At 38.4% G+C, this 17,145-nt stretch overlaps 1 protein-coding gene across 6 annotated transcripts in view; it reads left to right on the forward strand.

The window, feature by feature from the left end:
* The window catches only part of Esr1 (estrogen receptor 1), a 357,099-nt gene that overhangs the window by 305,836 nt on the left and 34,118 nt on the right, over positions 1-17,145 (forward strand). The gene's annotated exons all lie outside the window — the stretch shown is intronic.

Raw genomic sequence — 17,145 nt, forward strand, 5'->3', positions numbered from 1 at the left:
AATTCATTGTAAAATCTACATGGAAAAAGTCAAAGATCAAGCATCACTAAGTGTTTCTAAAGACTAAAAATCAAGGTCAACAAATTGAATAACAAAACCTGTAAGGTATAAGAATCCTAAAGCTACAATAATTAAGACATTGTGATATTGTCATATAAATAAACACAATGACTAATGAAAGAGAAAAGAGAGATCAGAAACCAACCTGTATTTATGAAAAACTTATGCATATCACAGGAGTACTGAGATTGCAGAAGAAAGTGAGAACAATTTCCTACCAAGGAAAAAGGAAAAGTCTGATTCTACTTCATCTCACATGGGAAAATTAATTCATGATGGAGGAAAAACTGGAAAGTCAAAACTGTATTTTTCTAAGAAAATATTTATCTCATGTTTGGGAATTGTATGTTAAAGCATAAAATAGTCCAACTATAAAGTAATATTGATAGAATTGATCTCTTTAAAATAGCTACTTTCATAAAGGAAATATATATATATATTCAGAGTTCTTTCATATACATCAAATGTTATAATAAAGATGTAGAAAGGTAACAACCCACACAGCTCATAAAGATATTCCCTTTACATCCATCGTCTACTAAGTCAGGAACCTGCATCACTTTTAAGTTTTCTGAAATGCGAAATGGAAATACTTGTGGAGGGCCCTCACAGATGCATTTAGAGATTGTATGCTCAGGAAAATGGAATTGAAATGTTTTAGCAAGAGTCATGGACCCTATCCTTGAAATAGATGTTTGTCGAGTTTTCTATAGCATGTAATTACAACACAATAAGACTCAAAAGCATTTCAATAAAGTGTGGGTGGAAGAGAAGCATGCTGCTTCAAGGGCCTCATTAGCTTTCTGCAGACTGGAGCTCTCCAGACTGTTGGGAGGAGCTCGGTTCACCTTGGTTCAGAACCCATTTTAACCATCACTGAGGTCTGGGGGACCTGAGAGAAGCCTGCAGTCCTTGGAAGTGCTCCTGGCTGGGGAAGAAAATATAATAATGTTTTGCTAAAAGCCCAGAAATGGGCTCAAGTTTTGTTTACCAGTTGTTTCCAGGATAATATATTGTAGTGCTGATCATAGATGAAGTAGCAAGTTTATATTTTGCTTTTGTTCCCTAAAGAAGCTTCTGGTAAGTTATAGCAATGGCAGTGGCTCGTGTTAGTATTGTTCTACTATACTAAGGACATGATATCTATATGTGCTCTATGTGGCCTAAAGCTTTGGAAATATTTCATAAGGGGTAGAGAGAGAACTAAACAAGATAAACAAAACATTACCCTTTAAGGTAAGGCTGATAATTAAGGCACATATATTTATGAAATACAGCTAGATAATCTCATCTTTTTTTTGAAAAATATCAATACACATCACCGCAAAAGTAAAATATTGAGCCTAGGATATAGCTCAGTGGCAAAGTGCCTGCGTAGCAAATGCAAGATCCTGAGTTTAATTCACAGTCTAGAAAACAGAGAGAGAGAGAGAGAGAGAGAGAGAGAGAGAGAGAGAGAGAGAGAGAAAGAGAGAGAGAGGAAATATTCTTTGATTGGAGTAGAGTTTGTCTAGCTTTGATGATGTCAAGTCTTTCCTTTCACTAAAGTTTGTGTATTTTTTTCTTAATTTTTATTTCAGTTTCTACTAAGCATTCATGAGCTATTACTCCCTAGAAAATAAAATAAAGTCTTAAGTGACAAAAATCTTGTGGTTTAGAGTGAACCACCCTTCCTGGTCTCTCCTCTGCCCTGAAATAGCCCTTGGATGACAAGTAACATGAATATTACAAAACTCATATTTCCACTGAAAAACCCACTCCATTGGTTAAGTGAGTTTCTTATGACTGACCACAGAGCTACTGACCACAGTAGCAGGAATCAAGACTCTTTGTTCTGCATGCAATGCTTCTTCATTCTACCATTAATAATTTTTGTTGATTAATAATATCAACATTTCCCTGGGCATTAGTGATGCAAAGAAAAATATGGTACCACATTTTCTTTTGAGATTGCATAATCTATTGAAGGGAACAGTTTTATAAACTCCTAAATTTTACCGATTGCATCAATGAAATTTAGACTAAAAGGGAAGAGTACAAGTGGTGAGTGCTATGGGTTCACACTTAACCCTATCCAACCCCAGGTAGATGTGGCACTGGAGAGAAGTAGGTTGAGGAATAGAAAGGATAATTACTACAGGCAGTTGAGCAATTTCCTACAAGGGTGTAGGAAGAGAATCTAAGAGCAGCAGGATCTTTAATTCACGAATCTCATTCAAAGCTCCCAGATCTTAGCTTCGATCCTGGCACCATGCTGCTGGTCACTGAACAGACTTGGTATTTCCCAGAAAAGAGAATTCTAGAAATCTTCAAAATTTGATTGCCACAGTAGCTTGAAAATCAGTGAGAGCACAGTTTATCATCTGTTATTCAAATGTACTGGGGTGAGAGAATCCCGGAAAGACTTATAGGGCAGGTGAGTGTAGGATAGGGCACAGCAGAGACCAGAGACAGCGAAAGTGAGCCTGGAGAGAAGAAGCTGGTGGTGGAAGACCTGCTTAGTGTGAGGTATGAAAGCCCAGTATCTGTAGCCAAACTGCAGGCTGGCCCCCAACTCAGAGCGGGACTCTGGGCAATCGCATGGCCCCGGTTTCTTTCTCTTATAATGACAATATATTGCTTAAGGAATTTTTAAGAATTTTGTTGATTAGATGTTCAGTGTCTAGGTTGTGTTTTTTAGAGTCTAGTAACAACATGTGTTATCTTCAGTGTTACTGTTGCTCTTACTTGGGCTGGTGACATTGCATCATATCCCAGACTGTGAGGTTTTGTCTGTAGTAAGGTGAAGGAATGAATCATAGTGTTTTCCTAGAAATTTTGTGTAATAAATAACATGGCACTTATTTATGAGATCAGTGTGGTAAGTAACAGGTGACATTTATAGGCAAGGTCACTGTTATCTTGATTCAGATGGTAGTTTTACTGCTGTAAATAACACAGATGCATACATTCTACAACAAAAATTAAAATCAGTGCATTTTATGTACTTAATATGTATTGAGTAACTCTTCAATTAAAGAGAATACAATAGCAAAAAAAAAAGGTTATTTCCTTAAGGTGGAGTTTAATGATTAAAGAATGAATATGTTTACTTTCCTGCAGAAGTTAGTGAGTCTACAAGATGACTCTGTGAAGTATCATTCTGGAGACTTTTATGGTCTCATCTGAATCATTTTAGGATTGGAGGCTTGTGCCAGTACTTTTTACATTGTGTTCTGTGGGCTGAGGGATTTTCTTGGATAGAGAAGGAGGGGTTGAGTCTCTGGAGTATTCTGTCTGCTCTCCTAGAGCAAAGGTACCTTGTTTTTGTTTTACAATTGGAGTGCTGTCAATTAGTTTTCAGCTACTGTGACAAAAATTAACTTAGAGGAGAAAATCTGGGCTCATAGTTTCAGAGGTTTTAGTCAATGTTCACTTGGCTTCATTGCTTCTGGGCTTTTGATGATCAGTACATCATGGTAGGGAGCATGTGATGGAGCAAGCAGCTCGTTTCTTGGGGGACAAGGAGAGAGAGAGAGAGAGAGAGAGAGAGAGAGAGAGAGAGAGCGCCTGCAAGAGAACCAGAGAGGAAGGGGCCAGAGACAAGATGTAATCCCCAGTGTCACGTCCCATGACCCATTGCTTTTAACTAGGCCCTTCCACCTGTTTCAATCCTCCTCCAATAATATGGTTGTAAAATTATGAGTCTATCGATGGATTATTCTGGGAAACAAAATTCCTTATGATTCAACATAATAAGCCTTTTAAGAGCAATTTTTGAGCCCACCCATAACGTGTTACATTATGTTAAGAGGATCTCACTTCTAAAAATAAGGTGAAAGCCATTGATATGACGCAGCTTCATTGACTGCAGATGAGAAAATAGAATTTCAGAAAGATTAAGTGATTTGTCCAAGATTGCACGAGCACTTACTGCCAGAGGAGAACCACACACACAGATGCATTCTTTTCTGATTCACTGCTGTCTACTAGATACACAGTGCTGCCATTTCTGAATGACACAAAATTGCTGAGCTTTTGAAATTTTATCATAATCAGAACAAAAATTCAAAAAGTGTGCATCCAGGTCAGCATGCGTGAACTTAAAAAACAAATTAGTTTTGAACTTCGTAGCTACGTTTCCACTCTGTACTCCATTTCCTCAAATACATGTTTGTTTTATGTTTTTATTTTTATGTGATAAAAACAAATCGAGAAGCATAAAATGAAGTTATGAGGTAGAAACTGCATGGTGAATTCAAGGCAAAGATCGTCCATAATAAAAAAAAAAAGACAAAATAAAATAATGAAAGACACAAAAGAACTTCAGAAAGACTGTAACGTGTAGGAAAGATATATTTAATAAAGCAGGATTATTTATGTACTGACAAATCAGAATTCCTGCCTCCTTCTGTCCATTTCACTTTGGGCCTGTTTGTGAACTTCCAGGGATGCTTGTTACTGCTTTCGTGGTTGCATTCACAACTTTAGCACTGACAGGCAAAAAGGCTGGAGATTCCACAAGGACCACAATACGTAGGCTACTTCTAATGCTATTTTCCATGTCATGCTTGTTGTACTTTTTGGCTGCTCCCATTTGTTGCTTTTCCCAAACCCAGAATACTTCTCCAAGCCTTAGCACCATTAAAACCTTACTCTTTCTTTGTCTAAGGAATACCTAAAAATTCTCTGCTAAAAATGAAGTCTGAATAACTTCAAACCTTCTTTCAGGCAGGTCTTCAGTTCAAAAGTCATCTCCTCGGGGACAAAGTAGCTGGAATTATCCCCCTATCAACTGGCTTGCTTCTCCTTGTTTCATTTTCAACAGCGAGAAAGGATCCTATTCATGTAATTACTTATCTGCCATCTGCCATCTTCTTGATTATAGGTTCCAGTGAAGTAAGAGGCTTTGACTAACTAGGAAACTGCTTAGGATCTAAAAGAGCTCAACATTAAATGAACGAGTGATTAGGATCTCTTTGAGGTGCCAATTTAAGAATTCATGGGTCATTAATTATGGGAATTCCAACAGTGTCTCTATTGGAAAAGTGTCACTTATCTAAAGGACGAGATGGATTAAGGTTTTATATAAAAGGCAAAAGGGCAGGGAAAGCATTGATTTTTCTTCAGACATTTCAGTAACCCTAATTGACCTATCTTAAATGCCTTATGGTGTATTTTGTTTCGCTGCTGTTTGCACAGCAACTTGCCAATGGAATGGCCAGATTAAAAATGTGAACTTTATTTATTTTAATTCTATAATGACTTGGAATATTTTCCCTGTATGTATCTCGAGGACAACATCTCAGAAAATATCTTGGTCAGTCTTCTGTTGAGGCTACAATGATTTCTCTTGGCCTCAAAGATTCAGTCCTCCTCCTGGGGCTGTGGCGTTTCCCACTCTCCCAGACATGTGGGCCGCTGTCCCTGGGGTCCCTGATTTCTGGAGTTCTGACCCCTGTTAGGTTCTTACATTCCTCAAGCATTTCCATGCTTCCAAACTCATGAGTGTCTCTCATACTTTCTATATTTTTTTAAACAGCAAGTACCTAGTTCTTCAGTTTGAGATTAGATATCCCTCTTCAAAGAGTTCTTCTCTAAGTCTCTCCTTTCCCTTCTCTGCTAGTTCCCTACGGCATGCTTGCTCATAAGCCTGTGTTTACCTCCTTGGCACATCACAATTAATGGCTTTGTTTTATTTTTCCACCGTGTATTCAGTCTCCTTCCTTTCTAAACCATGCTCTGCAGGAAGTTAAGAGTGTCCCTATTGATCTTGGACCCTCAGCACTTAATTCTGGGCCTGCAAAATAATAGTCAATAAATATGTACGGAACAAGTAAAGGAATCAATAAACAAAATTGGCCTTTATAGCCCTTGGCATACGGACTTCCAAAACAGTGCTCAAAAGTGAATTATGAACAAATGAAGTGTTAATCACATTTTCTTTTGGAGAAATTATGTCTGGTTCATCAAAATGCAGGATCCTGTGCCTAAGCATCTAACAGAGCTCTCTCTCTCTCTCTCTCTCTCTCTCTCTCTCTCTCTCTCCTCATTCATTTGCTTTTTGCCTTTGTTTCTGTTGACAAAATTGTCTCCTCTAAGTACAGTGGAGAGAAACTACCTAATTACTTTGTATAATTGTGAAACATTCCAACAAAAAGTAGATAATTGAGGCCATCTTCCTTATGTGACATACTTGATACAGGTATCTGCAAAGATGGATTGGATCTCTCTTCAGCTTCATATTTGAGTAGCCACAACCATTAGAGAATTTTCCTCCAGGAACTTACTGTAGCTCTTAAGCAATATAAACTGAACAAGCAAACTCAAGTGTGTCATTATCTGTAGAAGTGCAGAATCCCATCTCCCTTTGGCAAACCATTCAAACCCAGAAGTGTGTTACACATTCTAACAGAAGCATCTGTAATAACCAACTCTAACCTCCTTTTTCTTGCCACTTTAGCACCCAAAAGTGTAAGAAGAGGAGTGCATGTTGTGACTTGTTCTGTTTATTAGAAACTATCTCTTGGCTTAAGAACTCTTTCGGCTATCATCTCCCGTATGTGAGGAAAGTAATTGGCCAAAAGTTCCACTGAGCCTTTCTTTCTTGAGACAGCTTAATAAAGATAATTGAATGTTATGTGACTAAGTGTTGGGAACTAAAATCCAGATACGTCTTTCAGGTAGGTCAATCTAACATTTCCTGTGTCATTTCCATGCCAGCCACTGGCACCAGAATGAATACAGACGATCTGAATCCTTCTAGGTGAGTAATCAAGATATCAATTGTCTGCTCTCAGTGGCAGAGTTTGTAGGCAGGTGCACAGGGACTCTTGCAAGGTTGAAGTCCAGCCTTGGAAATCGCAGTAAAGAGTGAGGAAGAGGGATGAGGATGCCTGTGCCTCGTGCCAGGGTTGCGATTGGAGGGCAAGTGTAAGGCTTTCATTCTAGAAGGAGTTAGATATAGAATGAGATGTGTGTGAATGGCAGGTCACACATGCCCAGCGCATCTACATCCTGGTAATCAGTGAGTTAGTATCTTGAGAAGGCAAGTCTCAGAAGATGGATGACTTTTCTCCTTTAATCTAAAGGACACTCCCTGAGAGAATTTCCCTTTTCTTTGTTTTTAATGTGCATGGACTTCCATATACTAAAACAGATTTTTGTTTGTATTTTAATTTCTTTGGAAATCTATTTATTGAGCATCTATGAAGATTAGCAAAACAACATTAGGGTCAAAGCTAGATGTGAATTTAAGCTGAGGGAAATGAAGAGCTGAGAACTTTTCTCCTGCAGTCTTGGCTCTCAGCTCCTTTAACAAGGTCTGGTGGACTTGGAGTGTGACTTTTGAGATGTTTACATTGCTCAAGTACAGCTAGATTGCTTCATGCATTCATCTCTGAAACTCTCAGCGAAAGACTACATTGGTTGTCTGTCTCATAGCAGCAGCTCTTCTCAAGGTAATAAGCCCAGAGTCATTTCCACTTGAAATCCAATCCTTCTAAACAAATTGTTGTCTCAATTTTCTCATAATAACCCTAAGAAGATGATCCTCTGGCCATGTTCTGAAGATTTCTCCTGTTTGTATTTATTTCATTCTATTTTTGCTTTAATTTTATATCTAAACATTACCCTATCTAACAAGAATGACATTTTTGGTAGCTACCATTATAGTTTATCTAGTTGGCCTTGACATATTGTTTGCAATAAAGGACAGTAATCTATACGTACAGAGTTTGTCCCAAGGCTTTACAACCTCGCAGGTGGGCAGAAAGAAGGTCACACTTAAGAGAGATGTGCTCCCTTTCTAATGAGAGCATCAAAACTATTCTTGTAATCTTCAGCTAATTGCTTTTGTTCAGAAGTCTTCAGAGGAAGCAACCTCAAAGTTGGGAGGTTACTGCAGAGTCAGAAATATGTAAGTTTCGGTCTTTTTTTCAAAGCAATCAGGCCTTTTCATCAAACCCTAACTAACCATGTAATTTTATAGCATGTTATGATAATGTGGATCAGGACTCTGTATTTTTAAGGTGTAAATATCAGCTCTTTATTTTGCCTTTGGTTATCTTTTTAAAACGCTTTAATTTTTATTTCTACATGTTTGCAGTACATATTGATTACATTCATTATGTGGAATTGGTACATGTATCTAACACTTTTTTTTTATTAGCTTCCCTCCTCCCCCTCTCTCCCTTCTGTCCCCTCTCCCTCTAATTTAATAGATACTGCTTCTTGGAACTCTTTCACTGGTGGTATCTTAAACTCAAGTTCCTTCATCTGGGCTTCAATCTCTATCACCTCCCTGGTTCATCCTCCCTACCTCCTGCTTCTCTTGTGTGTCTTTTCCTGGATTATCCTCCTTAAGGTGTATCCCTTGACATGTCTATGCCCTTTTAAACTCTCCTAGCATCTCCCAAATCTACATAGTCAAATGTTTCTCTGAGCTCCAGATCCATATTTCTGTATGGTTTATTAATCCATGTGGGTGCAATTGTGTTCAATAAGTTTATGAAATATATGATCATAACAGGCATGGGCAAAGTTCTAAGTTCTAGGTGTGATAAAGCTGCACAAATGTTTAAATTTAAAAATATTTATTACACTAAAGACACATTGCCACTAATTTCCCTCAAAATACTCCCCTCATGGTGAACAGACTTACCATTGTTCTTGATGCTTCCTGAAGGAATTCTGGGAGTCATCTTTTGTATCTTTAGATGTGCTCTCTTAGCTCCCTCGACATTCAGAATGGATCAAAATATTTACCTTTCATGGTCATTTTGACTCCGAGGAAGACTCAGAAGTCACATAGTGCCAAATTCAGTGAACGACAATGATAATGATTCTCTGAGCCTGCCTTTCCTCTGGATGACACTTGGCAGCAGCATTCACCTTATCTGTCTGTCTGTCTGTCTGTCTATGTAACTATATTGTCACACTTCTTAAAGACACTAACAAAAGAGAACTTCCAGAATTGCTTTAGAAAGTTTCAGGAACTATGGGATAAGCATGTCCAAAGCAAAGGAAGTATTTTGGGAGGGATTAATTGCAGTATATCTTTTACTGTAATAATTCTTTAAGAATTTAAACATTCATCATGTGTTCTTTGATCCCCTCCTTGTGCTCTCCAGGACAAATTTATACTTTTTTGTTGTTTGTTTGTTGACTTTTGGTAATAAAGTTTTGTTAAAATTGTTACATGTATTGGTTATACATTGTTTATGGTTTCTTTGGTGCTGAAACACCAGAGCTGAGTGAAAGTAACAGGTATTGATGACCCACAGAGCCTAAAACATTTACTCTCTCATATTTTGAGATAAAGATTTGCCTACACTGATAAAGAACAATTTTGTGGCAGAGGAAAAAATATATGAATCCAGAGGGAAAGGCTCAGAGAAGGGTAGGCTAGTGGGGGTGGGCTTCCTGGACCCTGCCTGGATCCTGAGGGCTGGGCAGGAGTTCCAAAGCACAGGTTGGGGGAGGTGGGAGAGGGGTGATAATCTGAGTGACAGCACTAGGCAGAGTCCTGGAATATGTTTGTGGGGAAGGACTGAGCCTCACCAATATCAGAGTTGACAGTAAGAAGTGCAACTGAAGACATCAGGCCAGGCCAGGATTCCCTGGGCATTGGCAAGGAGACAGAGCCCCATCCATCCCATCCCATCCCATCCCATCCCATCCCATCCCATCCCATCCCATCCCTCCCATCCCATCCCATCCCATCCCATCCCATCCCATCCCATCCCATCCCATCCCATCCCTCCCATCCCTCCCATCCCATCCCATCCCATCCCACCCCATCCCATCCCATCCCATCTCTCCCATCCCATCCCGTCCCATCCCGTCCCATCCCATCCCATCCCTCCCATCCCATCCCATCCCATCCCATCCCATCCCATCCATCCCATCCCATCCCTCCCATCCCATCCCATCCCATCCCATCCCTCCCATCCCATCCCATCCCATCCCATCCCATCCCATCCCAGGGCCTAACAGCCTATACAGACTCTTCAGTCTGCAAGCAATTTGCTATAAGACTTGCAGCTCAATAAATTGACCTCTTAGATGTTCTTCTCCCATGTCTACTGTGCAATTTGCTATAAGACTTGCAGCTCAATAAATTGACCTCTTAGATGTTCTTCTCCCATAGTGACACAGTTTGTACCTCTTCCCTATGACTCTGTCCATCCTCTCCTTCCTCAGGCCCACCCTTCAGACTGCTGACTTTTCCTTTTGATGTTCAACGCCCCTCAACACCAAGGTTCCTACTCTCTTGCCACATTTCTGACAGCCCCTCTCCTAGTTGGTTCAAAGTTGCTCTTTGATGCGAGAAGTGGTTTTGCTCCCTAATTCCTCCCTGCTGTCTGTCTGTCCTCATTTTCCTCTATCTCCCCTTTCCTCTCTCCCTCACTCTGTTTCTCATGCTTTCTTTTTCCAAGTCTCACTCACTATGCCATCATCTCCAAAGTCTCAATTTACAGATATTTTCGTGCTCTCTTACAGGCTCTATCCATGAGCCTAATATTTTTGCAATTCATTTTGGCCATACTTACTAAAATGTTAAATGTTTACATTCTTTGACTGATGTTCCATGTAGAAGGACTTTTTATCTATAACTTTTATGGGTGTAGAAAATATATGTACAAAAATAACTGCACATTATTTGTTATAGCCAAAACTAAGAAGCTTAATGCTGACCAACAGGAAGAACTTAAAGAACCATGAGTAAGCGGAAAAGGAGACAGCCACTCAAAAATACGCATACTTTCATATGCTTATTTGAAAAAAATGCCCACTGTAAAGTAAGAAAACCTCTAATCCAAAATATGTTCAACTACTTTCTGTCTCAAATTTCTGACTTACAATTTTGGTTTTTTGCTTGTCATCTCCCTTGTATAGTCTTGTCCTGAGAAATTTTAAACTGCTTTTTTTCTTTTTCTGCCACTCAATGACAAACTTTCTAAGCTACCATTTCTGCCCGTTTCTCTATTGTCTTTATCATATTTCCATTCATTGTGTCACACAATTACAGAAGTCTTTCAGTCCTTCATTTGCCTCAAGCTGTGGGTCATTTACTCATGTATTCTTCCTTCAAAAGGAATTTTCAAAAATCTAGCTTCTGCTTTACAGCATGATGACATCCTCGTGTTTGTTCATTTTTCCTCCTACTTGTCTTTTTTAAACTATTTTCTTTCTCTTGTTCTATGCCATCATGGATTTATAGTACTTGTAAATCTATCATCCACCAATAGATTTAAACATTCTTCCTTTACATATCATCTTGTCTCATCATCTCATAAGTCATTTATTGATTGACTGATTTTGTCTTTTTGAGACAGGGTCGCACTATGCAGTTCAAGCTGGCGCTGAGCTCACTTTATAGCCTCGGCTGTCCTCAGCCTCCCAAGTGCTGGGATCACAGGCATACACCCCACCCGCCTTCATAAGCCTTTATTAATCTCTCTTCTCACACTAAGCTCCTTTTTACAACTTTCTGTCTTTATAAATACCAAAATCTGCCATCCAGATTACTCACACTTGCTGAATATGCCTTCTCTTTCCCCCCCGTTGGCCTTTATTAATAACATTTAATCCTCCTATAACTTCCTTCCTCCTCCTCAGTCAACTATTTGAGACTCACATCAAATTCTACCTACTCATTTATGTGTTTATTCATCATGCCAGTTGGAAGTGATTCAAATCTATAAAACCAAGTGCTATGGAAATGCATTGCTTATACCCTTTGGTAATTCAGGGGTCTACTTGAAAGTCCTTCGGTTCTCGCTGGAGTACACTTCTTTTATTGTAATGCCTCACCCATAGCAGGCGTAGTGTTTGCTGCTTACCATCAGTCCGGTCTTTTCTGACTTTTCACGTACAAGGTCTGCCCTCCAAGTTTTTCAGACCAGATGTTTTGTAATATTGCAGAGGGCACCTTGAGTGCTGTAGTGTCTGTCTACTACTACCTGGCATTAAGAAAGTAAACATTTTTAGGTCAGTACTCCACTTCCAGTAACCATTTCTTTCTTACTCTTCATGGCCTAACTGTAGTATCTTGTAATCATCATATAACAATGACTTAAATATTTAAATATCCTTATTTATTTACTCTCTAGTATGGGTGACTCTGCCTATATGTTCAGTCAAGAACAAGTAGTTGATTCAAGATTGCACAGTATACAGTGACATCAAAAATTGAACCCATCAAGACTCCAGACTGTACACACTTTCTTTTTAAATTTTTCATCTCTTTCTCATTCTCTCATTCTCTCTCTCTCCCTCCTCCATATATATGTGTAATGCATTCTTACAATCTTCCAATTTACAGTGTATTCTTTGATAGTTCATAGCATTATGTATGCAGACCTCTTGATCGTAAAGACACAAATTCACAGCATTTAAGAGCACATACTGAGAGATTCTGTAGCACTGAAAAGTACAGAAATTTTAAAAATACAACTGATCTTGCCACTTATATATCTTTAAATAGCATCTTAATTTTAACTATGTTTTCTAACTGTATTGTCCTCTTTTTTTCCTGAACAGCTACATTAACTGTCTTATGTTGATCCCCTGGATGTTCACAGTTTGCATTTATCAATTTCCTGTTCTACAAAGAAAGGCTAATGGGTGGCTTTACATTTTTAGGTGTGTTTTTTAAGATAAACAAACACAAGTTTCTTCATTAGAGCTCTCTATTTCCTGTGAGGAGGCAGAGTACCTCCAGGCTTCTGAAAAATAGGCTTTCATTTATAAAGGAAAAACTTGCAGGACATGCACAAGTAAATGCCCTTTCCAGTCCTGCTCCTTCCTACCATTACTTAAGTGCAAATGGACTGCATTTGGAGAGGGTGAGTGGCTGAACAACATCCCCCGCGAGGGGATTTCAAGGTGCTCGGAGAAGCAGACTGATGTAGTCGTTAGAGGAGTTCATCATTGCAGGCTGTCACGTCTCACAGTGGGAGTCGAAGCCTGGTCTGCTTGGTAAACTACTTCTGATCTGTCACTGAAGCTGTGCTTCTTTTGAAAATACATCTTGTTTTCCATATCCCATGTGCCTCTCAGCTTCAGGAGCTCAGCTTCAGGAGCTCCTGGTGGATTTAGACTGAACTTGTCTTACAGAAATATTCCCTTCAGATTCTTAGTAATCAACCTCGATCGGATACGGTGGATGTACCCATTCCCTCAGAAACTGAGATCAATCCACTAGTCTGATTTGCTCCTTGAAGTTGGTAGAGAACATATTGCTAGGACTTTGAAAAGGAAGCCCTGATAACAATGCATTATGACCTCAGGCAAATGTTAAGTGTCTCTCTTTGAAGTCCACATGTATTTGCCCTAGATCATAGCTTGACATAGTACTTGTTCACTAGATCACACAGCAAGCTTTCTCCCAAGGTAATAATGCTGATGAAAAACCCACTGGTGTCATATAACCAGCCAATTGTTTGGATAGAGGGAACATTCTGAGATTGTTAAAAATATTGGCTTCAAGATACAAAATTATTATTATCACACAAATAATAGATTGGCTCAAGTGCTTAGACAAACAATTGCTCCATTGAAGAGGATGGTGAGTTGATTCTTGTGGAGACATGAGAAACACTTACAGCTTTTATAGCATTGTTTAGAAAATGGCAGCTTCACAGCACTGAATACTCACTTCTGCAGCTCTCCAAGTTCCAACTCACCACCAGCACGGGAAACACTTATGTCCATGTGGAAGATGGGCTTCGGGGTCTTCTTGTCATGTCTATATTAATGGTCATTGTATACCTTCTTCATATGTCCTGAAAGAAACACACACATGCACACATGACCAGAGTGAAAAGTGAGTTGGAATTTGGGGTCGTCTCAGAGGGCAGGGCACAGTCTAATGTCGGAACAAGCATGGTTCAGTCACCACCACACAGAATAATTGGCTGGTTGGGAATAACAAGATACCTAGCAAGAAGGCGCTGAGAAAAATCCACCCCTGCTCGAGGGGTTAAAAATGAATCTCTCATAGGAAAATGTGGGAGACTATGGAGAAGAGACATGGAGACAGGAGAATTAAAACGACTTTCTCAGTTTTGCACTGAACTTTTGCTCCCAGCAGGTGGGCTCTGGCTTCCTCCCACCCCCAGCCTTCCTCCCCTGCCGGTGTGCAGTCTGTTAGGTAAACAGAGACTTTACACTGAGAAAGGAACATTTCTCTATTTTGGCTATGAGTTGTTATTTTTAAAGCTTCATCCTCCAAACATTTTTGCCTATCTTGTTTATTTTTTCATTAGAAAGAAATGGACTCCTTTTTAAAAAATTCAAGTGCATGACAAGGAAAACCTATTTCTCGTATCCCCTCCCCATCTCTGAGCTTTGACCACTGCTTCACCTCTGTGTGAACAATATAATGTATAAAGTCTTGTCTCTGTTAATACAGCATTTTCCTGCAGATTTTCAAAGTAAAATGCACGCCACACTTATTTTCTGTACACTTCAGGTTTAACGGCCAAGATCTCTGCTGAAGGATAAGCATCTCACATAGCAGTATTTCTACAGCTATGCTCCATTCTATGCATTTTATATGAAGATGCACTAAACTTCATCTAAGCATATCATGGCACCTGCCTGAGTACTGACCCAGGTCAAATGGGAAGAGACTGACCTCAGTTGTAGAGGCCCTGTCCATATATTCCCCAGGGGATGTATGCGTTGTCTTGCATCTGTGTTTTTGCTTCTGAGTCTTGTTCCTGTTTTTATCCTTTCATTCACAATGCCCATGGCTTTCTTCTGTGTACCTTGATGTCGATCTAGCCCAGTGGCTCAATAAATCTCATTGAGCTAACTGAAGCGGCAAGAAAGGAAGTTAGAAAAAAAGTCTTCATCACTGAAATTCTTTTGGAGAGGGCTGATAGGCAATGTAGTTTGACCTAACGGTTTTGAGTGCTAATTCCTTCGTTTGGAAAGTGGAAAAAATATTATTAAACTTAGAAGTTAGTTGAAGGTAGTAAATGAATAAATTTTAAGTGATTCACATATTTCAAATCAGTGAGAAAAAAGTGGTATGCTCCAGAAAAAAGTGTTAAGAAAACGAATTCTTTACCTGAAAAGAATATTAAGAATATTAAGAAAATAAATCCTGAGTGAGAAATATACTAAACTATATATGTTCTTTAAATTGGTGAATCATGTATTTTGTGGTTATATCTAAGTGAACTTGCTGAAACTGAATACATCTCAGAAAATCAAAGATTTAAACATAAAAGCATGGACCATTACTAAAAAGGAACATAAAATAATTTGTATGTTATTGGAATGGGAAGTGACCTTTTCAAGCAAGACATACAATTCTGGATCCATAAATGAAAAGCTTGTTACTCTTGATCCTGTAATAATAAAATGTTTTGTAAAAGAAGACATGAGAAACAAAATTAAACAAACATACTATAAACCATGAGAACACATATAATGCAGGACTCATTATTATCTTATCTTAAGAAATCTTAAGAATCAATGCTAATGTCATCAATAATGCAACAGAAAAATGTGGGCAAGGTTTAAGAGCAGGCATCTCAGAGAAAGAACTCATGCCAATGTATTTTTCTATAGACATTGGAGATGTAGCTCAGTGATACAGTGTGTGCTTAGTATGTATGAGACTCTGGGTTCAGTTCCCTAGGAACAACAAAAGAAGTTCAACAAACAGCTCTTTGAAAGCAATATTTAAACTATTAGAATTAAAAACATGTACGTCCTCTTATATAGCAATTGTATTTTTAGGAATTTATTTTGCAGTTATCTCTACATGTTCAAAGACATAAGTATAAGGGTTGTTACTGAATAAACTGTTTTAATAGTACAATACTCAAGTCAAACTAAACATCAACCAAAAAAGAAGCAGTTAAAGAAATTATAACCATGTGCCATATAACAACATTTTGATCAACGATGGACTCATGTACAATGCAGTCCCATAATATTATATTGCATAGTGATATTGTAGCCTTCTTAGGCTGAGTACATTTTATGATGTTCACACAGTGGCAGAATTGTCTAATGTCCCATCATTAAGTGACAAATGACTATATATCATTTTGTTCAGTGAGAAAATTATGCAGTTATTAAAAAGTTAATGAAGACTACTAAGATCTATTAAAGACAAAACCAATTACTAAATAATGTCCTTGTGCTTATGTTTTACATATTTATATATTTCACAGATACTTTTACATATGCATAGAATATTTTAATATCTTCCTGTGTTTTAAATTCTTCAAAACATCATTTGCCATAACGAATGCATTCCTTTCATACATAGTATCTCCTTTAATTTCTGAAACACTTCATAGATAAAATACTAACATGTACATTTAAAATGCTATATGTTATGACCCTTTGAGTTCTCTTATTCCCCTAATAGTTTGCAAATCCTAAAGTTAAACCCTGTGTGTCAAAGATCTGTTGTGCAGGAAGAGAAGCCTGAATGTGTTCTAATGATGTGAGACATGAGCCCACATTCTCTTAGGATCAATTCCAATGCCATCAAGTTGGTTAACCCTACCATTCTCTATGGTATCATAAACCAGCCCAGTTATAGTCTGTAGGTACAGTCAAACCTAGGAATTGCACTGCTTTGAAATTTGCCAGATTTAGTACTTCATACATTTGGGCGTGAAAATTTTGTACTAACATTCATTTATTTGATACATCATGGTGTCAACTGCCTTGTGATTTGCTACTCTTTACAATTGAAACAATTTTCTTTGGCATTCATTGTTTTTGGCACTCATGGTACTCCTTGGAACCAATGAATGATGATAACTGAGGTGCCACTGTATCCTAATTTTTCCTGTACAATAAAAGAACTTCAAAACATATTTTAGGACTTGGCCTATTAGTTTAAGGCCATAAGCATGTGAAAGCAAAGCCTCCCCCCAACACTTTTTAATCCTCACACACTATAATGTCCGGAATATAGTCAGAGATGGAAAAACTTAGGCTACAAAAATCATTACCTGAATCTTAAATCATTTGCTATTACTTGTAGATTGAAGTGTTCCATATTCAACATAGCTGATGTGGCAACTGAACACGACATCTCTCTTAAGAATTTGAAATGAGACTGTT

This window comes from Cavia porcellus, unplaced genomic scaffold, assembly GCF_034190915.1.
Source record: "Cavia porcellus strain 051 isolate PalLab524CR breed Dunkin Hartley unplaced genomic scaffold, mCavPor4.1 scaffold_22, whole genome shotgun sequence".
NCBI classification, from domain to species: Eukaryota; Metazoa; Chordata; class Mammalia; order Rodentia; family Caviidae; genus Cavia; species Cavia porcellus.